At 35.5% G+C, this 25,521-nt stretch overlaps 1 protein-coding gene across 35 annotated transcripts in view; it reads left to right on the top strand.

Annotated features, from left to right (window-relative positions):
* Positions 1–25,521, top strand: part of BNC2 (basonuclin 2) — a 396,217-nt gene that overhangs the window by 189,287 nt on the left and 181,409 nt on the right. The gene's annotated exons all lie outside the window — the stretch shown is intronic.

Here is a 25,521-nt window from a genome sequence, read left to right as displayed (position 1 = left end):
AGCTGGGTGAATGATCTTGGTATTAGTGTAAGCTGAACCAAGGCTTGTGACCCCTCAAATGAAGTTTATGGCAGTGCGTTAACTGAAAAGACAATTTTGGCTAATTCATCAAACATCAGAAAAAAACGAATGCCTTTCTCATAGATTTTGCCACCTGAACATAAAATCTTAAAGATTTTAAGCTTAAGAGTTAGAAACAGAGGCCTATAGAAGTGGCTTTTCAAACATACAGTCATTGATTTCTTATTGAAAATCCCTAAAAAAGAAAGAAAAAAATGCAGAGGTGGGCCAAATGTATCCTTCTTCCTCTCTCTCCCTTCCTCTGTTTTTCTCTAATTTGTGTCAGTGCTCCTAGTTTTCCTCTTGAGTTAAAGTGATACTTTTCATAAGAAAAGCATTAGGCTTATGGAAAGAAAGATGCGTTGCCAATGGACTCAGTTCTCCCTTTTGATTTATGAAGGTTTGAGAAAGCACTCTTCCAGGTCCTCTCTTCTTCCCAGGGACTCTGGGAAAGTCATGTTCAAAAGTAATGGTTCCTAAAGAATTGCTCAGCTGCAGACCACTCGTCTCTCAAAACATTGGCTGGTTCAGGGGCATAGCACATGCTGTTTTTCAGCTCTGAGTCTCAGCAGTGTGCTGAGGACCATGAGCTTATCTATCTGATGCTGTCAGCCCTGAAACACCTTTGGAAGTTCTCTATTTGTCAGGCTTATTCTTAACTTTCATCGGAAGTGCGAACAGATTGTTATTTGTAGAGCTCATTGTTTAACATTCCAGTTGTGCACAGAGCATGGGATAAATATGTACATATATACATGCACTTATATGCCTCCATGTTTTCATCTTTCGTCACAGTCTTAGGGGACTAATTAGCCACATCTTTTTGTTGTAAAGACACAGTTGGTTTTAACCCAAAGCGATGAACTCAAACTACGTTTTAACATAGGTCGAGTACCTCCTATTCATTAACTGTCGTGGCTGGTCACCTTTAGAGAGCATAATGCTGCTAAAAAACTATTTCTAATGTATTTCAAATGGAGATCAGTTAAGTAAGTTGTGTTAATTATGTCATTTGTAACATTGCCTAATGTGGAATTTGGTCGAGAGACTAGAAACTGCTTGTCAGATGTTTCCCTTGACTAATTGATATTTTGTGGTTCACAAATGACACTATTCACATAACTTATTTGACGGAACCTCATTAACTACCCCTTATTTGCCTTCGCAAAATTATGTTATTAACTGTGCCATGATGGATTCTGTCTGCATTACTTTGTATTTAGCCCAGTGAATAGTGTTTGTTTTGTGCCACCTGTCTCCCCACTGCTTAGTCTTTGAGAAAGCCAAGGGAGTTCCATGTTCAGAATCATGTTTCTAATCTTTTCAGCATTACACACATCTAATCTTGGCTAATAGAACCTGATTGTGTACTCATCACTATTATCATGGTGAGCATTTTCCACCATGCAGTCCTTACTTAGCCCTCTTTTGTCCAACTCTGTCATCTCTCCCGTAATATCCTGATATGCCACTAATATTTTAAGTAGAAAACTCAGAATCATATAGTTTCAATTAAAAAGCCAAGTGTATGGCAGCAGTAATTATGACAATAATTATAGTAGTGGAGTAATTTTCTACTGTTGTTACATCTGCCTTGTCTAAGAAATCTTTGCATTAGCAGCATAGTATTTCTCTCTTCAGTAAATAACTTAGTTTTTGTCCCATAGTGTCTATTACTAGTTGCTCAAAAACTTAAAACCTATGTGTTTTTTTTTAAAAACATTTTTTTTTTTTGAGTGTATTGGTGACTTCCTACAATCCTGTGTTCAAAGGGACGAGTCCCAGGGGGTACTTTATGTATTTCATTTCTGTCACTTAATTTTGTTCAGTGGTAGGAATAGATTCCTCTTAATAGTGCAAAACTCTTTTATAGATTGGGAGATAGTCCACGGCTATGGAATAGAACCAGCTGACACACAAGAGTGTTTGAATAGCATGTCGGTCAGAAAGTCTAAGATCCCTTTAAACCTGCCTAAGATGATCAGATTTAGGGTTTGCTTTCTAGTGAGTAGTACTTTACTCACTAAACTGATGGTAATATACATGTCATTGGATCTTTTATATTTTACTTGAAAAACTTTGTTGAAGTCTACTTTATCCTTTAACCTAATAACTTCTCTCTCTCTCATTATAAAAAAATCCCATCTTATTTGCACTTGGATCAAGCCTCTTCTTAAAGATATTGTCACTTTAGACTGTTTCTGGAAGCATCACCCCAGGGAAAAATTTTTGTGTAATGAAACAACCTAATATATATCCTATATGTTGAAACAGCACCATTTTAATTCAGCTGTCTTTTGACATTCCTTCTCGTAGCCACACAACTGAGGCCTGCCTCTGTCAAAATCTGTCTCTAAGGATGTTATTCTTCCTGTGATCTCCCCTTTTCTTCCCACCTTCCACCAGCCCCCACCCATACCACACACATTCCACCAACTCTCTGTGTAGACTTGGCAGCACATACCACCTCAATCCTTGTTATGTAACCCACCACCTACCCCTTTTTGGCAAGGGACACCCAACATAGCAAGTTGCAACAAAGAGTGGAGTTAATTGGAACATGTGCTGTTCTCAAGTCTGGAACAAAAAAGGGGTGATAGACAGCAGGAAAATACAACCATATGTAGATGTTTGCTTGGGAATGTGTGTCTACATGGGAAATGTCTTTTACAAACAGGTTGCATTTAAATATGATCAACTGCCATTCTCCTCTGCTTCCGGCTGTTCACCTCCCCGCCTCCTCATATGTAATACTTGTAACTTGCTCTCTCCTGCCTTCTCATGGGTGGGCATGGCCTGCTGAAACTGACAAATGAAACAGAGCTGTCTATGATACTTCACAAGAGAAATCTAATGTTACTTATTCCTGGGACTCAGGTATGGACAACAGACCTTCTGTTCATTCCTAATCATTGCAATATGGCCCATACCTTTTGTTGAGTTCCATCCCTGTTCTTTTATCCATTCTAGAACTTTAGCATATCTTTTGCTTGACCCCTAATTTTTTAAACTTAGATACGACTTACATAAAATGCATAGATTTTAAGTGTAGTTTCATAAGTATATAAATTTATGTTAAACTATCATCCCAGTCAAAACGCATATCATTTTCTTCACATCATAATATTTCCTCATGTTCCTTTTTAGTCAATCTCTTTCCTCCTAAAGGCAGCCAATATTTTTATTTATGTCATATTAGATTAATTTTTCCTGTCTAGAACTTTACATAGGATCATATAGTTTGTATTATGTCATGTCTGACTCGTATTGTTTTGAACAACAGTATTTTGAGAGCTTATGCATGTTATTTGTGTATCAGTAGTTTATTTCTTATGACCGAATACTATTCCATTGTAAACAACATCCATTAAAAAAAACCTGGAATATATTTTATGAGTTATTTCTATGTAGTAGAAATATTCTAATATCACGACTTCTCTTGAGTTTGACAGATAGTTGACTCATGTCTTTTGTAATTAGAAGAACCTTCCACTGCTCTGCTACCTCCCCATCCAAGGCTGCAAGAATTCCCCAGCAGTGGGCTAACTGCCTATCCCCAAATCTCAGGCTTCTAGGTGTTCCTAGTACTTCATCCAAGGCCTTGAATAACTTACCCATGGTTACACAGCTAGTAAGCGATGGGACAAGGATATGATTCCAGATCTGGTGTCCAAACTCTCAAATACTCTACCTTAATGTCTCACAAATGCTTTTTGGATATCTTCTTCTAAGTATTAAATAGATAATGTGCTAATATAGGTGTATTTAATGTTGGCTATTTAAAATATTATGGGAAGTATAAAAATGTGACCTAAATTGGGGCTTCTAAACCGTGTTGGAGTCTCTTTATTTAAGGGTCTCAGAATGTCTGAAAAATAACAAAATAGTAATGGTTTGTGAAGAATGGAAGTAGTTCAGTCTCTCGCACTCATTTCGAAGATGAAGAATTTGAGACAAGATTCCTTGACTTTCCCACAGTAGTGCAGAGCTATGAAAAATGTAGACTGTCTCCTCATACCTCTTACCCTGCCCTCACAGATATTCTTTTCTCTTATCCAAGCCAAGGTTTAAAGAACATTATTAATTATTATCTTTTTTTTTTTTTTTAACTTTGATTTGTAGACAGGCACTAGAGACACTCTGGTATCAGGTTAGACTGTACCTAAGGGCATGTTATGACAGCAGTCAGTAATGACTTCTTTTAAGTAGATAACTTCAGCATCCTTGTTATGGCTTAGATTGACAATATTGGAGACTTCTTGTAAATCACAGGAAGTTGAGCTAGGTGCTGATTTACAAGGTCTTACTTCTAGAACAGGTCCTAGTTTCCTTCACATTTTTAACAGAAAGAGAATAAGCAGAATAAAATGCCTAACTCAACACTAGCCAAAATAAAAGAAAGGAAAGAGCAAAGAAAATAAATGTTTTTAAAGCAGCAGTTGCCCTCAGTTTGGGAAGTGCCTTCCTTCCTCCTTGACAGTCACTGGTTTTGCTGTTTGATATTTGATAGGTATCATGTATTAACTGTCTCTTTTTCTGTTTCTCCCTTGATACTCTTAGGCTGAAACTTATGTTAACTGTCTTATGCCACTAATTACACATTTCCTTTCATGTTTGTTATTACTAGTTTAAAGGATAAATTGTGATTTTCTATAAACACAAGGCACAGGCTTAAGACAAGAGGAATGTTTTAGAGAATTTGGGATTATTCAGAATCCCAGTGACTATAAATGACTTATCTAGACTGAATTTGGAGTCTATTCCTTTTTTCTATTAATAGCCATAATGATTAAATAGTGAAAGGAATTTCCAGCTTAATTTTAAGTTTCATTGCCTATGCAAGTTTATATTCAACTCTTATTACTGTCAAAAAGAGAATTTTGCTTAAAAATAATTTTACCATCACAATATATATATAAGGTACAGGGAACTTTAATCTCGAATAATTTAGTGCAACCCCCTCATTTCTCTGCTCATTTGTGCTGACTTGATGGACCACCTAAAGTTATTCCAGAGATCTGGATTCTCTTTCCATTTCTGCCCCTGACTCCATTGGTAAGTTGGGAGTGAAAATATCTGTCTGGAATATCTCTTGATTTGATACACGTAGGCAACTTTGATGTTGTAGAAAGGCAGAATATGAATTTAAGGTATTTCAAACACTTCTTGTGTAGATTACCATTTGTAAATCTGTGAATCTTTACTTTGACTTCTGTAAAAGTTGGATATCGTCAGAAAGTTCTAAGATTCTCTTAGAGCACTTTTTCAGGTATTAGGTGTAACTTTACCCATGGGCATCTCTGGAACTTTATAATGTCAAGAGCACTCGGTTTTCAAAGCTGGCTACTTGTTGCCACTGTTCTTGAGAAAAATGTGCTACAGAAAGGTGTTTAATGATTTCCTAAACATAAAATATTTAATATTAAACCATGCTGGGGAGATCATTTGGGGATCAGAAAAAGAGCTAGTGCTTGTCTCATTTATTCCAGAAGAGGCCAAAAATGATGATTGAGTACCTGCTATCCATAAATACCAAGAAGCATCAGTAGTGATTGCTGCTCTTAACCCACTTGGAATATTAGTTCTCCATATTTTCTCATGCAGGAAATGATAGGTAAAGCTAAGAATTCTAGAATTAAAAGATAGGAGGGACCTCCTGTCTTTTGGATGATGCTAATGAACCAGTGTAATTCAAGTTGAGTTTCTGATGGAGATGGTAGATATGGATTTTCCTTTGTATATAAAATATACAACCAGGGTTGAAAACCAGTAATATAGATTCTAGACCAACCTTTTTTATATACATCCAAGGTCAGCGAGATAACAGAGGGTAAAATTATTCTGTGAGAAGTAAGCAAGCATTTGAGACCTGGTATCAGAATTCAGTTCTCCTAGGTTTAGACCTGAGTTTTTCTTACCGCTTCTATGTGTGTTAATCTCGAAAGAATCCCAGCTCCCTGTCTAAGAAGACAGATCTGTGGTCTTTATTCATTTGTGTCGCCTTCTTTCTACTGTGATAATAATAACTCAATTTAGTCAACACTTATTGTGGTCCAGGTTGTGTGGCAAGAGTTCTATAGGGCGTCCTTCCTTAATTTGGTATGCTAAGATTCCTATTTCACAGATAAAGAAACAGGCCCAGAGAGATTAAGTAATTTGCCTATACTGTTGGAGTAAGCATAAGTGGAGGCACTGGATTGGGAATTTGGCTGTTTGATTCTAGTATCATGGCTCCTGAACTACGTAGCTGTACCTTCCCCTGGAAGGGTTTGGTTACTGTTTCTCATTCCAAAATGAAAGTTTTGTACAGACAGTTTAAGCCATGGGAAATCTAGACCACATTTTGAAAGCCAGAATTAAGAAAACAAAAAATGTGGCCCCAAGGCACTCAGTGTTTTCCTTCCTTGTTTCTTGACTCATAAGAGAACATGAGATATTAGTGATGACAATCTTCCTACTGCCAAACAGACACTCGGCAACTTTGAGACTGTGATTTGCCTCAAAGGTTTTGTGTCTACAGAAGGGAAAGAAAAATTTTACTGAGGTGAATGCTGTGGGAGAGGTGGTTTGGTCATTGGCTTTGTAGTGTAGTTTCTGTTGTTTTATCTCTGAGGAAAAAAATAAGGAAAGCCACATGATAAGGAGAAATATGTTAAAATGTGCACTATACCTTTCAAAGAAGAGTGTCACCTGAAAGAACCTCAAAGACGTTTCTTAGGTTAGAATTGGAAGCCATTGCAGTATTGCCTAACATAGCCTTTACAAAACAAAATGCCATTCAGACTTGTTGAATGTTTACAGATATTGTTTTCTTTCATCTGTTCACTTAAAGAATGCCTTATGCACTCATTTTAAAGTATCAAAGTAAAAACAATAAAACGTATTAGATAAAATTTTAAGTTGAGGGTAGGGAAATAGAAAGAGTGTGTTGGCCAGGTAATATTTTAGTAACATGTAAGATAAGTGATTTAAAAGTAGGATCACTGTTTATTTTGGCTTATGAACATGATGATAATGCTCAACTATGATAAGTAGGTGGAAATCAGATGATACATGTTGCTTAGTAATTTGCTGCATAGGGTGTTTACTTATTGTGGAGAACAAATCTTTAACCAGTAAGTTGGTAAATATTAGTTGGTGACTTTTAAATTTTAACAGTGAATAGGAGAATGGTCATTCCATTAAATAACACCACCTTATATAGTATTCCTTTTATATCTTGACTTGCTCCAAAAAAGGACCTGAAGGGATTATGTGTGTTTGTATGCATTATTTTATTTAATCTTTGCACCTACATGTAGTGTTTGTTTGAACTAGAATTGCTATATGACAAAAGTTTTGGAAATCTCAGCTAGAGACCCACTGATTTCAGACACTTCTGTGATAATAAGTGTCTTCAGCTCAATAAATTATTTTGCTTGCATCTTAATATTTTTTAAATTTAGAAATGTTTAGTGGTAAGGTGAAGTTGTCACCTTTTGAAATTCCATAGTAATTAGACTAAAAACCAGGAAATTAAATATAGGCAATAGATTGGGACAATAAACAGTTTCATAATAGTAATAAGGGTTGACTTGAAAATGTCTGGCACAGTACCTTAGCAGATTTATTTAGTGTGGATTTTTAAGTTTTCCAAGAAAAGGAACATTCTTAAAAGGAAGAAATGACTTCTCACCCATCCGACCAGTACTTTTCTTCCACACTTTAAGATCTCCTCAAAGCTTTTATTTTATTCTTCCCACGGATTTTTTAAAATGTTGCACAATCCAAATTATTTTGAAAAATATTCAAATACTATACATCGTGCGATTGTATGCATATATATATTATAACATGGAAGTCTAAAAAGTAATCAGTGGACTTTGAGGATGAATATTTCTGGGAATTGATTTCTACAACATAGACCAAAGCCTTCATTCTTTGAATTTTTCTAGTAAGTTACCTTATCCAGCAGTTCTCATGTGTTTCTCCATGAGCATTTCTAGGTCTTGTTCTGAGGGTCCAGTTTCCTGTATTTCCATCCTGGAAACATCTATCTGTAAACGTTCACATGATCTTATCTTAACTTTTTCTAGAGCTGTGAACTTTGTCATAGAGTCTTTAAAGTACCTTTTTAATATTAACAGGATTATATTGCAAGTTTCATTGTAAGATTGAAGCTTCTGAAATCCAGAGGCTTGATGTCATGTGATAACAAGGGACATATCCAGATCTTGGTTCTAGGTGTTCTGATGCCAGGTTTGGACTCTTCACCAACTAGGTTGCTATGCTTCGAGCTAAAGTTCATATATTTGATCCCTCCTGTTGGATTTTAAAAGACTTTAAAATACTTACCTAAACTCATGCTTGATTTATAGCAATCCAGCCCTTGTGGTTTCTTAGATAAACTTGGATATTTTCTACAAGTTCGCTTAGCCTAATGGAATGACCTCTTGATAGGGTTGTATAATTTAAATGATAAACAATAACAGGAGGACTCTGCTTTCTGAGGAAACTACTAACCTGTAAGTGAAAATTTAATTAAAAACTAGTAGTTAATTGCCATTTTCTAATATGAAAGGGGTCTGTCCCTCCTGTGTTTTGTTAAACATTGTAAAGGTATCAAAATCAGATGAACTCTATTGTGTGTGTATTTAATACAGTGTATTTGGATGGTCTGGATCTGAAATCAGTTGGCAGTAATGGTTGCAGCTTAGAGAAGGAGGGAGTGAGTTCATTCATCAGTCTTTGGATACTTGGTTTCCCGATTTAATCTAACATATGTACTTATTTTATATTAGGTCATTTCTCTTGGTTTTTATAGTCTAGTGACTTAGTGTTCTTTTAGTTAATTTTTTTAACCAGAAATGTGGTTGGGCAAGATTAAGGATAGAAGTATATCAAATGCTTCACTGGTCTCACTTTTTTATGAAGATATTTATATTGCTACTTTTCATATGTAATTATTTGAAGCAGTATAGTGGAAATGGGTTCATGTATCTGCAAAAATAAAAATTGGTCTTTAAAAACATATACACAAAAAACACAGACTATCACTAGTGGGGACAAAATGTAACCCACTTTGGAAATTGTGTACAGGATCCTGTTTTTGAAAATGTGATGCTATAAGGTTTGTTATTGTTGTTATAGGGAAGTAAAAAAAAATCATAAAGAATGAAATAAGAAACACTAGCAGATAAAGATAATAAAAAAGAGAATATAGTAATACCATTCAGCAGTGGTCCATTGAAATTATAAGTACTTCTTATAACTTGAAGTCATTGTTGAAATATATGTTAGACCTATGCCTACAAAAGTAAACAGGCCAGAGGGTGAGTTTTTCTTTTCTAGATGTGGTTAATTAGTAAGCTAATACTATAATTTAATATTAGAATAAAATGGCCATGATTTATTTCAGTAACAGAGGCTAATAATAGTGCTGTCATGGATATGATTTTCCATTATTTCTGTTATTTGAACTAAATTTTGTTTTTGATGAAATGGCTTCTGATGTGTCATCCCAGAATACTTTGGTAACTTCTGTTTTTATAAAAATAAATACATTATTTTTTCATAACATCATTGCCTTTTCAAGTTGGCATCGAGGAAACATTTCTCCCAAGGGAAAATCGCCTGTTACACATGTCATCTGAGAGTTCCTTTAACCTCACACTTTCTAAATATCTTAGACCTTCAAATCAGTAATAACTGGATCATTATCCGGAAGTTTCATTGCTATCCTTGAGGTCATAATGTTTAATTATTATCTTTAACTTTTGAAATTTATATTATCATTGTGTTTAGATATTAATTCCCTGGTGAATCCTATCCAGTGGTCTTAGTTGAGGTATTTATGGTCATTTAGAAATATACTCAATGTTATTTAAAATAAATGGAGTCAAGGAAATATTAAAAATTGTATTATCCCATTCTTTTCAAAATTTACCATTGTCTATTCAATATGTTTTAATAGATAAAAAAGTTGTTTTTTTTTTTCTTTTAAAGGGTGTCTGTACTTTTATGAATGTAATATGGTATAGTAAGTAACAGTGTACCCTGTATATGGGGTTTTAAATGGACAGGAATACCCTGGAGATATGTTGCGGATCCGGTTCCAGACACCACAATAAAGTGAGGATCGCAGTAACAAAAGCTACAATCTTTTTTTTGCTGGTGGAGGGTATTGCTTTCAACTTAAAAAAAAAAAAAAAGAAAAAAAAATCGCAACATCTGTGAATCGTGGTCTAGCAAAGCGCAATAAAACGAGGTGTGTCTGTAATTAGTGACTTATATGCCGCTTAAGGAGTACAGGTAAAAAGATGAATGTGAAGAATCATGGATTGGAGAGGTCCTTGTAAGTCTTAAGACTTTTGGTGCTTAGCTTATTAACATGTTTTAAATCTTAACATTCTTAATGTTGGCATGTTTATTAGAATAATCTACTTTTTAAAATTACAAAATTATTTAGTTCTCTTCTTCCAAGTTTTCTGTTTTATTCAATAATCAGTACAACTAGAGCTGCCTTGAATCTTCAAACGTACTATTGACGAATTTTATTTGACTGGATTTAGAAACAACCTTGATGATGAAAAGTTTGCATATGTGTATATTTTTAACATTTTTATCCACACGTACTTGGTTTCATTTGAGATAGGAAATGGAAATAACAAGACATTTAGAAAATCTTGTTTCCGTAGACAGCTAAACCTTGCCAGAAACCACGAGGCAGTGGAAATATCACGAGAAAGCTTGTTCCTACAAGACTCCCAGACTGATTACCAGACCAAAGAAGTTCCCAAAAATTTAGCTTGAAGCAATCATTTAAAACTTAGAAGGATCCAGTCCTGCTCAGCCACCCATTGCTAGCTATAGTTACCTATAATGTACCGTGGATTTCGTTATCAGTCACACTCAGTAAAAAAAGTCAGTCTAAAAAATCAGTATGTTTCCTTCAAAATATATTCTTGCTAGATACTTAAGATTTGATTATTTCATTGTAAATTATATCACAGTATCCTTTATATTTTGAACCTATTTATCTTTTTCCTTTGCTTGATATATGTTGTTCACCTTTGATGCAACAGGTGACTGTTTTTATATGTATATGGCATGTATATGGATATATATGGCAATATATATATGGAGATATATATATATGGATGGATATATATATAGAGAGAGAGAGAGAGAGAGAGAGAGAGAGAGAGCGAGCGAGAGAGCGAGAGAGCGAGCGCACAGAAATTCGAATACAGCTTTGAACACTTGGCATTAGCATGATAAACCCTAAGTTTATTATGTATGTTGTGATTTAAGTCACACCCTGGGTTATTTTGGGGGAGGCTAGAACAACTCTTTTGGTGCAGGCAGGTCCTCCTTGGCAGAGACTTGACGCAGCACATTCTGAATAGGTGGCTTTGATGTCAGCGAACATCACAACTTGAACTATTGTGTTTACATTGTATGAGAGCTTGTTGAATCCCTTGCTGCATCTCTAACATAATTCCAACTTCACTTCATACATGGACACTAAAAGGGCATTTTCCTTTTAAAGTTTGTCTGCCATTAGATACATTATGAAGCTTATTCCTTTGCATCGTTTTCTGTAAGAGTTCATACACAGGGCTTGTAATTGAGGAATTTTGAACACAAAATTCTACAGCCTTTCATGTGCCTAATGAAAGCCCTGAGGGTATGATAAGAAAAGAAAATGGAGAAAAAAATTGCCTCTTCCTAGATGGAAAGAAAAAGAAAACTCGGAGCAGTTGTCTTAAAACTACAGCAGGAGTTTTAAGGTCCTACAACCTGTATTTCCCATTAGCTAGGAAAGCAGTGCTTGGGCTTTAAAATTTTTTTAAATTATTTTTTATTGTGGAATAATTATAGAACAAATGATTTAAAATTGTATCCAGATTTTACATCAACTCTTTTTAATTTACTAATTAAATGAAAACTGTGGCTTCAAAAAACATCCTACCTGTTTGGCATGTTGAGAGATACGGAATTCCAGTAGCTTGGTTAAAAAAAGAAAGAAAAAGCAGTGTAACCCACAAATTCTTGACTTCCCTTCAGATATTTTTTTGATATTCTTTGGATTTGGAATCTGTTACTGCATTCCTCTTACAGCTGTGTTTCATAGCACATAGATGTATACGTTAGACATTAGACAAAAGGCTTCCTCTAAAATGGACCTTCCTGAACTGTAAACTGCAGTTGGTCAGACATTGCTATTTTTTATGTTAGCAGGTATTTTATTCCTGTAGGTATCTGCAGCATTATGATTTTTATGGCCTGCGTATCAGTATAATATCAACTTTCAATTTAGTCTTTGGGTGTACTGGCCTGCTTATCCTAAATCTTCATATTCTAATATGCTAGAGTAATCCAAGGAACATTCCTAAGGTTATTTTGCCGTTTGCTTTGTGCAAATTTTTATTGTCCTTTTTTCTTAAGTTTAAATTGCTCCCAGTCTCCTGTTCTATTACTCTTCTCACTTGCTTGGAGTCTTTTTCTTCCCTTTATTACTTCCCACCCCTTATTTTGTACCCTTTGTCATATGGAACTGTATGTTTCGTTAGTGATCTTTTAAATAAGCAATTTTTCCTTCTCCTTTGTATTGAAGAAACCCATTTTAAAAACTAGATTATGGCATTTAGGCACCACATCTGAAAAAGTCCTATGGCTTTTACCTGTTGACTTTGTTTATTATGAGGTTTTTTTCCAGAAATATATTTAGCTTGTTGGAGTCTCCAATGAAAGTTGGCTAAGAAATCTATGTTATAAAATAGTCTTTCCTATTTTGAAACATATGACTTCAAATTATATGCTGTGCTCACACAAAAATCTGCAGTATTAATTCAGACTCGGAGCTAATCACTAATTTTATTTTTTAACATCTTGCTGATAACTAATTTTATTTTTTAACATCTTGGTAAAATTGTGTATTCTCATAACATTCTAACATGAAGACTGCCTATTAAAATAGAAAAATACTTGCTGTTATCAAAGTACTCAAAGGTATTATAAAATATTAAATGAAACTAGTTAGAGCTTGTGGCACATTGGCTAATAAATTTTACATGACAGAAACCAAGGAAAAAAAAGACATAAAATTGTAAAATAAACAAAATTAATTAGTAACTTCCACAAACAAGTATATTTATGCAAGAGCATTGTTACCTACCAATGTTCAGAATAATTTCTGGCTCAAGATAATTTATGGTGGTGCCTTTCAGAGAGCCCAATTATCTTGTAACTAATACAACATGGGATAAAATTAATCCCTTCTTAACTACAGTGAGAAAATTCAAGAGCCTTGGTTTCAGAGACTAAACTGCTAAGCAGACAAATTGCCTAAATAGTGCAGTACAATAAGACAACAAGAGAAAATGCTAAGAATACTCTAAGTTATATTGTTTGTTATTAAACACTCGTTACTGTGAAAATATGGTTTCCATATGGAGTATGCTATAGGTAATTTATACAAACCATGTAGTAATAGATTCTATCACGTGGCACTGAACTCAAACTACAACTTTCATCATGGAATATGTAAGGAAATTGCTGGTGTTATTGGGTTGGATTAAAAGGAAAAGATTTTTATTACTTAGGTGGGTTTTTCCCCCGTGCTATAGTGCATACAGCTTCTGTAAGCAGATTCTTAGTCTTAGACTTTGGTATTGAAAAATGAGATATTTAAAGATCTATTTATAGGATATTTTGATAACTAAATGGCAATAATTCTCTGAGATTAGATTTTTTTGTCTCTTCCTCTTAATATTTAGTTACCTACTTTTCACTAGACAGATATTCAGATTTTATGTCACTAATTATAATTGTATTTGGAGAAATTAGGAAAATAATAGAAGCTGATGATATCCTCAAATAAAAATGTTTGAAGTATGGGAGATGGCAAAGCAAGGTCAGAACTCAATAGATACATTGGAGAAAAAATAGATTGACATTTGTAAAAGAGAAAGGTGCTATTTTTGCAGTGTACTTAAGTCTATTGAGTCTGCAAAGTAGATAAATTGGAATTGGAAAATATCATTTTTGTAAATAGTCCTATCAAAAGACAAGGTGAGTAGAGTCCTGTTGTGGAACAGACTGTTTAGGGAAGAAATACTAATCAGAAATCACCTGTGTTATCTGGTAAGCATAAAGGGAAAGATTAGGGTAACATAGTTTAATAAATAGTGCCAGCAAATTTAAGTGGATTGTGGCACTTTATCCCCTGCTAAATAGCTTATAGCAGGCCTGGTTTAGCATGTGATAAAAAACAGTTTTAATGTATTTGATATCAACTGATATTCTGACTGGTTATTGACTTGGGGATACATTTTTGGTAATTCAAAACAGTAAATGAAGCATTATCTTTGATATTTTCATATTAAATGGTTTCTTTGTTCTGTGGTTCTTGTTATAGACATCATATAAATAAATATCCCTTAGTTTGCAAACTGCTATTTACTTGGATCTGTATAGGAATCATCATTAGTATGATGTTTGATATACCATATTTCAGAATGTTTCTTAGGCAGAGAAACAATGAAGATGGAAACTAGCCTAGAAAATAGTGACATCATATAAAACTTGAGAGAAGTTTTAGTTGGGAACAAACAATGGATATATTGAAATAAAAATGAAAGTAGAGCCATAGCACTATAAAGAGAAAGTTATTTGAGGTAGTTGGTGGCATTGGAATTTCCAGTTAGAAATGTTTAAAAATATAAGAGCCTCTTCTTGAGTAGAAAAGAGAGATTTTAGTTATTGTAGCACTAGGCTGTTAATGAAGCAAGAATAATAGGGTTTTTAATCTGTTGTCTTTGTAATTAAGGCTCAGTAATACTTTCACATACATGCCCTTGTTCATTCGTGCACCAGAACAGAAACAGAACCCTAGTCTCCTACTTTCTTTGGTACAGGGTCATTGTGTTTCAGTAAATAGAGAGTTTTGCCTTCTCTTCTTCAACATCTAAACAATGGCAATAATCTATAACTAACTACTATTCGTTATGTTGCAGAAGCAAATTGCACAGAAAATTATGTATAATTTTAAAAAGATGACATACAGGTGGCTCATCTAAAACAGACTCCAATTAAAACCACATTGTATTAAATAGAGCCTGCCCTGCTTTAGATAGACTCTTCATGCTAAATATGAATGAAGCAACAATTTTAGATATAATAGCTGGTATCTGGATTTTAATATGATCAGGTCTCATGTTTCAGGGCCCAGATATTACCAGCTGGTATTAAGAAACCTGCCCTCCTATAAAACTTGATTATATTGTTTTCCCCAAGGGTATTGCGTTAGGAATTATTGAGAAAGTGGCTTTTATGGGATATAGACTTTTACATAAAAGTTGATACTAAAATTTGAGTAGTGTCAAAACTTGAATCACAATGTTTTGTCTGGTATCTTATGAATCAAATGCATGAAATTAGGCCTTGGGATTGTGTGTCAGTCAAAGATATGGCAGCACATCCCCAATATAATGTCAGCAAAAGTGTGATCTAGACCAGGGGTCTCTAACCCCTGTGTTGTGGACTGGTGCCAGTCTATGGCCTGTCAGGAACTGAGCCACATGGCAGGAGGTGAGCAGCATGCAAGGGAGCAAAATTTCATCTATTAGCAGGCACTACCCAGCATTAGCATCACTACCTCAGCTGCATCTCAGATCATCAGGCATTATATTCTCATAAGAGCACCAGTCCCTGTTGTCAAAAAGGTTGGGTCCCGCTAGTCTAGACCTTAGTGTACACTATATTGTGTTGTGGCTTCTGTGAAATGGTTGTTCCTATTACGTGGTCAAGAGAACAATTTTTCTAAGGTTTGCTTGGTCCAATATGCTAATACCTGCAGTTAGCAATGCCTTCACAAATTGTTCTCTTTAATTATGGCTTAATTTGGCAAAATGTGACCGATAAAATGATTTGGGAATATTGTGCTTTTACATATGCAGATTCTCTTTATTGTAATCTTTCTTTTATTTCAAGCTTTAAATGATATAGAGTTTCATGCCAGTTATTTTGTTTTTGCTCTTAAGGAAATTATTACCTAATGAGGTAACCATAGAAGTGAGCTTCTTGAGCAGCAAATAACACTACTGTTTATTCCAGAGTTTTTTAGTGCCAAAACAGGGCCTGGCACATGAAAGGTGTTCAGCAAATGCATTTGGAAAGAAAAAGATAAAAAATTTGAAGATTAGTTATGTCTCCATTCCTCCCTCCTTCTCCAAGATAACAGGGATAGTCCTAACTCTTTTGGAAAATAGAACTATGGAGCTTGAGCAGTTCTTACTGTTGTTCGATTAGGTGAAGGGAAACTTAGAAACTCTTCAAAGGGACAAATAAGACCCTCAGTGATTGGACCCTGCCTCCTCCTCCAGCCTTCACTCCTGTCTCTTTTTGCCTCATCCTTGATGCCCTGGCAATACAGATTGTATGTAGTTGTCTGCTGACGCCGTGCTGTTTCCTATCATTGAGCATTCTTCCATGTTGTCCCCCTCCTTTCCTATTCCAAATTCTGCCTGGGTTGGCTTCTAAACATGTTTTTAAGCTTCATTAAGTTCTACCTTTCTTTCTAAAGTCTTTTCAAAGCCTGGATGAGTTAATGCCCCTCCTCTGTTTCCCTGGAATGTTCTCTGTGGATTTCTACTCATCTAGACAGCGGGTTAAAATATTTGTATTTTCTCCTGCAGTAGATGGTTTTTGATGTCAGGAAGCTAAAGTAGCCTCTCTTTATGTATGTTCAAACCCAAACATGGACACAGTGCTAGACCATGGTAATTGGTCAATAGGTATTTGCCAAATGACTGACCATATCAGCCTTCTCTGAAGTCTTAGAATGAAAAACTTTGTTTAACAGTAAATCCTCCCAATTACTGGATATGATTCTAAGTCCTTTATTACAAGGGTATAGTTGTTAATCTAGTTATTTCTGCTGTATTTCAACCTAGATAAGCATATTTTACAGATTTGCACTGCTATGTTTATCATATACTACCAGAGCCCCTAGATTGTGTTCTGCAGGGTAGCTGCTGCGTTTAGGCATGAAGGAATGGTGTTTCAGTGGTGGGCACGTGCTTTTATTTTATGGGAGTGCTTTGGCAACTAGAAGTGCTATTTAGAGGTATTATTTTTATTAGAAAGGTGAAGATTTAAATCTATGGTTCATTAACTTTGTAAAGTTTGAATTAACAAAGGCCAGTTTGTAGCTCAAATGATGAAAGTATACTCTTGGGAAATGGCATAAGTAAATTCAGTACTTGGCTTTAGATTTTACAAAGAAAACACGCATACACACACAAATGACAAAGGTAGTTTCTAAAGAATTATTCAAAGAAATTCAGTTTTTGATTTTGAGAAAAGCTCTACATTTTTCACCGTACTTAAGATTTCAAGTGGAACTACTAGTAATGACCAGGAATCTAGTTACTAGATTTCTTAATCATATTTATCACATTGGAAAGAAAACACTGAACTTATTATATGTAATTTATATATGCTAAACAAATAACATTAAAAAAATGGAGTTTAACAACAATAAAACCAATGCCAGTAGCTCTAGCCACACAAGTATTTTAGGGCATTTCCTGTTTGTCCATTCTTTTTCTTGTATTAATTTAAAATACAATTTAAAATAGAAATAAGATACTGTGTATACTGCTTCATAAGCTGCTTTTTGAATATCAATATATTATAACTGGTTTTCCCTGCCCTTAAATTAATTACTGTGAGTTTTAATGATTTCATAGTAATTTTATCATACGATTGGCTCAACCATATTATCTCTTGATTTCACTATGTAATTTCATTATCTAGTTTTGGATATTTTCCTTCTTAGATTAGCATTCTTTAGTAGATTTAATATGAACTAAGAGTACTACAGACTATTCATTATTTTTTAAAATCATGTCTTATTTCTTTATCAGTGTACTATTTTCAGTCCACTTCTTAGTGAATATTTGAATAGTCTTGTTCTTCATGTCCATCATTTGCTCTTCTCCCATTACTATTGGTGCTTTCAGCCTTTGCCTTCTGTGTGGCTTGATCCAGCCATATGGATGGATGTGACCTCTGGACTCACCCCAAGTGCCTGCCTTTGGCCAGCCCGATTCTGAACTCCCCTAAACACACACGTGGCAGCATTCACTTATGAGACTTTTAAACCACAGGAGCCAAGGTTTTCTCTTTTAATGTAGTGAATCTTCTGACTATTCTTTTAAGTGTTACATTGATGATAACATCATTAAAAACAAAATTATTCCTATAACTGGCATAAACAGAAAGAAAAGATGTGTTAATATGATTTTCGGATGAGATTTTTGCTGAATGGAGTGTCTTCACAACATAAATGTAGAATAATTTGTTTGGCTAAATTTGGTGATAAAGGCAAACGTCAAAGGCAAAGCTCCTCTGTTAAGTCCTCACATGTGACTTCCCTATATTTAAAACATTTGCCCAAAAGAAAATGAAGATAATTTTACCTCCTTTTCTTTTCCTGATTAAGACTTTGGAAAGTCCAGAATGACAACTCTAGGTATTTCTTTTTCGCAGAGCAAGCCTGAGATGGTACTTAGGTGCTACATAAAAGTTACTGATCACTTAATGATGTTGGTAAAATTTTATTAGCTATTGCCTTGACACACTATAAAGGTTTAAAAATCCTACCATTTCCACTTACACTTCTAGACTAATGCTGCAGGACTTTCCTTTCCCTTTAATAGTAATGTTTATCCATTTGCATGTTGTTTCACAGAAAGGAAAAGTGCATTTGTATAAAAATATCTAGGGCTTGCCAGAGAATTTTTTCAGAATGCTCTGTGGTTACAAATGAAGCCTATTGTTGTCTAAACGGCAAGTTTAAATTTTTGTAGTAGCTCGTGACATGAACTGATAATCTGTGAATTGTTCTGTGTGTGTGTTTGTGTGTTCTGTTCATGTGCATTTGTCGGCCTGCCTGTAAGTAGCTGGGTCTTGTGCTGTTCCTCCTCACACCTCCCACTCCCTTATTTAGATACATGGATATGCACAATCTTTAGTCTAAAGCAAACTCCAAAAGGTGCACATGGGAGGGTAGATGTGGGAGAGAGGTGTATTCCTTTAATTCCACTTGACGAAGTGACAGCGCTTTCTGAAAACTTAAGTTTCTTCGAATCTTTGGGTTTTCTCTCTACCTCTGTAACTTCTTGAAACTTTCTCTAAACAAGATGGTTGGCACGTTTTGGGGACAGAGCAGAGACACAGAACAGAGACAAAGCCGCCCTGAGAAGGCAGACACACTTATATTGCTTGTGGTTTTTCAGTACAGCTGCTTTCAGATGGGCCGGCTTGTTCGACGCTGGTTCCACTGCCAAAGCAAGACTGTCACACAGCTGGTAGTACTTACTGTACTTGCGGGAAAGTATGTGATTCATTAGTTGGAACCGTATGTTTTTCACCAGTTCTGGTCATGTTTTTGTTAGGATGTGGTAAAAACATAAGCAGGGGGTGAAGGGACAATGGAAACATGTGACTTGTTAAGGATTGGCCCCAACCCATTATTAGCTAAATTGTACACCATAAAATGTCCTCTGTACCTCATAAGACAAATGACTTAATTTTTTATTCCTCAGTTGAGGTCATTTAGTCATAAGTAGTAAAAATTATCAACACTGAGCTCTTTTTCTCTTTTTCTTTTCTGTAAAGTATTATCATCTGTTTAAACCCAAATTATAATATGAGGAGAAGTCATGCAAGTAAAAGACATTAATTTGCTGAAAAATGCCCATGACGGGTGAAGAACTTTAACTGGAGTGAACTCTTGCTACTGATAAAATATGAGTATGGTATTACAGCTAATAAGAAACACTTCCAATACTACAGAGTATGAGAGGAACAATAAATGGAAGTTCCTTTGTCTACACGTAATCAGGCGGGCTGAAGTTGTATGGTTGGATGCATGAGAGACTTGTTTTTCTTGTGATTTTGGTGTCAATAATGGACTTGTGGTATCTGAAATGGTCAGTCTTGGCATTGTGCAAAACCGTTGGTATGAGCTGCATTGAATATTGGCCCGTGGTCAAGTAGTGTTTGAACTTGTGAGTGTTTTACAACTGCACAGGTCTAACAATGTCCTTTGAAAAATGAATACCATCTCTTCTCTTTACGCAGGTATTTGCTTTTAACATTTGCTTTTCACTTATTCATTCAAACTCTAGTGATATTTTTTCTTTGTCCCCCCTCCCCCGTAACCTGCTATTTATATGTGTGACGTTTTTGAAACCTCTGTAGGAAAAGTATTGGCATATGATGCCTCTACCTTCTGACTCTGTTTTTCAGCTGTTCCCTTTTAAAAGAGTTCTGCACTGTTCATGCCTCAGCACATCCACTCCTGCAGTTGCTGGACTCTGCAGAATTAGAACCAGGTCTGTCTCTGACAATTAGCTCTCCTGGCTGCAGCATAAATAAAGGAATTCGCTCAGGGGCTGTAGTCTGTGACACGGTTTAACAGAGCGTAAAAAGGTGCATCTGTTCCATGCCCAGATTCAGTCGCCTCACTGTCACCGGGAAGTTATCGACACGGAGACATGCCTGCGCTGTTTGGTAAACAAGCGGCAGGTATTAAATTAACCAGGCTGTGAGTGTGCAAAAGTGCTGCTTTATTAAAAGCCCTGCTATCTTGGCTCGCTGCTGGGTCACAAGCAGTCGCTAGAGTATCTATTAAGATGACTCATGGCATGGAACACTTCAGCACTCTGTCCTCACTTCCAGAGAGGACCATTGACCTTTGACAGCCTGATTGAGGGTGGGGAGGGGAAAGAGAGAGAAAACAGAAGGAAGGTGTATGTATATGCATGTATTTGCTTTTTGCAGTCAGTAGCTAGGCAAGAAGGCAGTGAACACTGAGCAACCTAGAGCCAGGATTTAAATTGCGCCGTGGAATCCAATGCCAAATTATAACCAGGTTTTTGTTTGTTGTTTGTTATACCAGCCTTTCTGCTTCATCCTCCTCATAGATGCTACTTGATTTGAAATCTGAAATAATGAGGAGATAACCAAGCAGAGTTGTTCTCTGTCTTCCTGTGTTAGGTAGACAACAAACATCTTGTAATATACTTTCAAGTAATATAATTATACTGTGGTTATATTCTTAAAGCATTTATTTGCCTTTGTATACATATTTTTAGTGGCAAATCCCCCCTCCCATCACATTTTAAAGAGTTTTTACTCTCTTTTAGCACTGTAGTCATTTTTAAAGCTTGTTTTTCTCCCAGCTTCAGGAATGCTTTACAGTGGGTTATGTGTGAAGTCATATACGTTGACGTGTTGATATGTTATTTGTTTTCATGGTCTAATAATCTTTTTGGGCAATCTGTTTAAGTCTGCATGAAAGCACAACAAGGCGATTTTCAGTATATACATATGTGCAAAGGGGATGGTTATTTCTGAAATTTTCTTGTTCCCTTCCTGGTTGTATTTCTTTTTAGGGCCCTCGCTAGCTCCTCATCCATTGGACGATGATGTAATGCCAATGGGATCTAGCCCCACACAACTTGAATTAAAATGATTCCCGTTGGTGATACTTGAATGTGGATGACCAGAAAGTGTGGCGCATACAACACTATTTGAAGTGCTCACCTTGGAAATCTGTAATCTCTCCCCTGGTTGCAGAGGCCCTCTCGTCCTCACACTGGAGATCTGACAGCCACACCTGCATTCCTGCTGTCCAGACTCAGCTTTTTATTACTTGTTCTCTTTATATAGTGATGTCTGGGTGGAGAAGTGAGGTGCAAGGGGAGTAAGAGGGTGGAGAGGAAGCATCCTTTCTTATTGTTTGCCCAGAAGGAGAGGGTTGGACAGGAAGATATTCCACTATCTAGAGAGTAGTGGAATAGACTCTCTTTATCTTTGTAATATCTTTGTTGTATCAAGTTTAATAAGCCAGCTGTGCAGTTTTTAAAAAGCCAGTGGATTCTATTTTTCTTTTGCTTTCTACCCCCTTCGCTCTGAGCTTTCAGTCCCTATTTCCTTATTTTGCACCCCCTCCCCCCATTCTTTATCTCAGGGGAGTTCCCTGAGTAGTAAGACTGAAAAAGAGCCGAGGTTTATGTTAGAAGAAATTAAGGTTAATGATCATTGGCTCATTTTCATATTCTGTGGGTGTGGATGGAGGAGTAATCAGTGCAGGTGGCCCTGCCAGTTGGGAGTTTTTCTTTGTCATCAAGAAAATAAGGAGAGTGCCGGGATTGAATTACCACAACTATTTCAGGACTAAACATATTTCATTTCCCGATCGGGTCTGGTTTAAGGACACAAAGCTGACATTAATTTATCCAAAGAAAGCACAGCATTTTTTCCCCTTGTTTTATAATTTGACTGAATGCATAGGGTGGATACATGTTCAAATTTAATTCTAGTATAATCTTACAAATAATACTCTGAAAAGCAAAGGGGTTTTGATTCAGTTTGACAGTTTATGTTTCTGTGCCCAATTACCACTTAGTTATTGAATGTTAAAGAGCTGCCTTCTAAAATGTGCACTCGGACTGCACCGATTGGCTTCCCAGCTGCCTGCTATTACATGCGAGGTGCTCCTTTCTAACTTTGTAAAGGATGCACACATTTAAAGGAGTTATGTTTAGCTAGCAAAGGAAGTGGGGGATTTGGTTAGGAAGTGCTTGCTGGCCTTGAAAAACTATGCTTTCTAATTTCAGCCACATAAAGATCATTTTTAAAAGAAATATTTGTTGGATTTAAAGAAAAAACTTAAATTCCTGAATAAACTAGGGAAATAACCATGACATTAAAATATATATATATATATTTCTATTTCGAGATCCCTTACAGTTTTCATGTGTTTTTAACGCTGCTAATGTAGCTTTCTACAGTTGAGGGATTCTGATGCAAGACATGGAAAAAGAAGGTTTAAAAGTTGACTAGAGACAATAAAAGTTGTTGAGGAAGAGTGTCAACACTAGCCATGCATGGTAGGTTTTGCTATCTTAGCAGAATACAACAGGCAGCTCGAGTGACCTGATTTGTTTTTAAAGCACAAGGTTTATTTGGCTGTTACAGTGTGGGTATAATATTAATGATACTAATGGAAAATTAACTTTTATGTTGTGTGAGCACTTTTTCTTGCCTCCCCCTTTAAAATCACAGGTATTTTTTTGTGCATATATCTAGCTCAGTAGCCATATTGAACATTTATGTAACTGTATAAAGCACAAAAAGTTTGGTATAGTCATGCTCGTATGTGTCAGGCAAGCATAAGTAAAGGTGGTTTTTGGTTTTGATATCCCTGTGGTATGAGTCCACATGCAACTGAATATTCATTGTATGCCTATTAATATGAACAGTTTGTCCGGATTATTAATAACACATGAAGAGACCATTCTCAAACATTCAGAGGGCAAGAATGTTTTAGTGGTTTCTGGAAGCTCCCTGCTGTGAAGAAATAAGATTATTTTTAAACATTAGGTAGTTAAGAGTTTTAAGTAGCATTTTAAAATATTTTAGAAAGAAATTTGGTATATATTAAGAAATTGTCAGCTAAACTAATAAAACTTAACAATGAATGAAATGAGCAGAATGGTCTTTTGAAATCCATATGATTTCCAAGTTTAACATTTAAACAAATGATGTTATTTGTTTAAAGAAAAATTAAACACAGGTACAGAAATACCCAATAAACCTCTTTTAAGGTATTGTCCCATCCAGTTTTTTGCTTTGCTTTTAACTGAATCCTTTTCACCTTGCTTGCTACTGATAGAACCCAAAAGGAGCCTTATTTTAGTTTTTTCAGTCTTTCAGTAAGATCCATTTGTGTTATGTTCCCAATACATCTGGTATTAGCCAAGGAAAGAGCAACTATGAATTAATTCAGCCTTACTTTAGTATTTATCTGTTATGCATTAGGAATAATTATAAACGCCAATAATTTAAACTAATGTTTTACTTGCGTATAAGTTAGTCCCTAAAGTCAGCTATATACGTTCGGACTGTAACATTGAACTTTTAAAATAGCCCTCTAAATTGCTTTACAGAGTGTAATTGCTTAAGTGAGCCATTCGGGTGGTTTTCTCTGCAGACTCTTAGCTTTGGCCACGAGGTTCTGTCCTTTCACTTGGCACCTATCTGCCGGTGCTCTTTGATCTTTTATTTCTTTCAAAAGTTCCCAGATTTTGTGCTTTCCTCCCACTGGATACATAGACTCTAACAGAGTTTATTGATAGTTCTTTTCTACTAACTCTTATTAAAATTTTAAATTCTTCATGCCAGGAAATAACTCAGTGTGATACAGTATGCTCTCTTTTCTCTCCCAGTTTCTACCTACCGAGTCATATATGTTGTACTTCCAATTTCTTATGGCTGCCCTGACTACTAATTCTATCTCATTTACTGGAATATATCCATAAATGAGGGGTGTTTGTGTAAGTGCATTTTACATACACAATAACATACTCCAGTAAGGCTTTCAGTGAGCCAGGATGTGGGGTTTAGTTTTATCATCATTCAGGTAAAAAATACACATATTAAACAGATACTGAATTTCTGTCTTGCATTTAATCTCCTTGACCTGTTTTCCATTTCCTTTCTCTGATTCAGGCAGCAAACTGATTTACATCCTCAGTGTAACCTGTAAATTGAAATGTATATTTCTGACAAGGAATTTATAAAGTTGTTCATTGTTCCTTAATAGTTGAGAAATAATAGTGTACAGCTAAGCATTTAAAGTGTCACGTGAAGTTGTTCTTTAGATGCTTCATCCTTAGTGCTGTTAGAATCACATAACACTGACAGAGAGTCCAAGTTGTGGGTGCAACAGGCTCCTAAAAATATCTTCCTCTGGGCCTGGCCACCCAAGAGCTGTGTAAGGAGGTGTTTCATAAATTAGCACAAAGTAAGGAATAACTGATGTGATCTGTGCAGCTTATTCCTTTAAAAATTGTACCTCCAAGAAGGATCAACCACACCTTGTAATTTAAAATATGTTTTCTCTGATTTAGTGAAGAAACCACAAAAGCTTTGCTGAGGTTTTTGTATGGGGTATCTGTTTTGTAGCCTTCTTACCAAATGAATTGTAATCAAATGTACCTGTGATGGTGAGCTTGAGTTCACAAAATAAACAATTCATTTCCTTCCTTTATATACCCATATTCATCCAGGGCCCTGGATGTATATAGTTATTAGTCGAAATTTCTGTGATTACTAGGTTTGCCTACAGTAACAACATTGTGTGAATTCTTCTGAAAAACTTTAGTTAAAAAAAGTCATCAGAGGGAGCTATAGGTTCTTAAGTTAATTAGATAATTAATAAACCTATCTTCCTATCTTTACTGCTTCTTTAGAGCAGGCCCAAATGAAAATGGACCATAGATTTTAGGAAGGAAAGTCTGAAAAATAGCTAAATAAAATTTTATAATTTATAATTTTAGGAGCTGTAAATTTTGGAGTTTATATATTTTATTTCCATCACTGTCTTTTAAAAAAGAGGCT

This window comes from Rousettus aegyptiacus, unplaced genomic scaffold (assembly GCF_014176215.1).
Source record: "Rousettus aegyptiacus isolate mRouAeg1 unplaced genomic scaffold, mRouAeg1.p scaffold_m13_p_3, whole genome shotgun sequence".
Classification (NCBI taxonomy): Eukaryota; Metazoa; Chordata; class Mammalia; order Chiroptera; family Pteropodidae; genus Rousettus; species Rousettus aegyptiacus.
The sequence above is the reverse complement of the archived record's forward strand: the minus strand, read 5'-3'. Positions and strand labels throughout refer to the sequence as shown.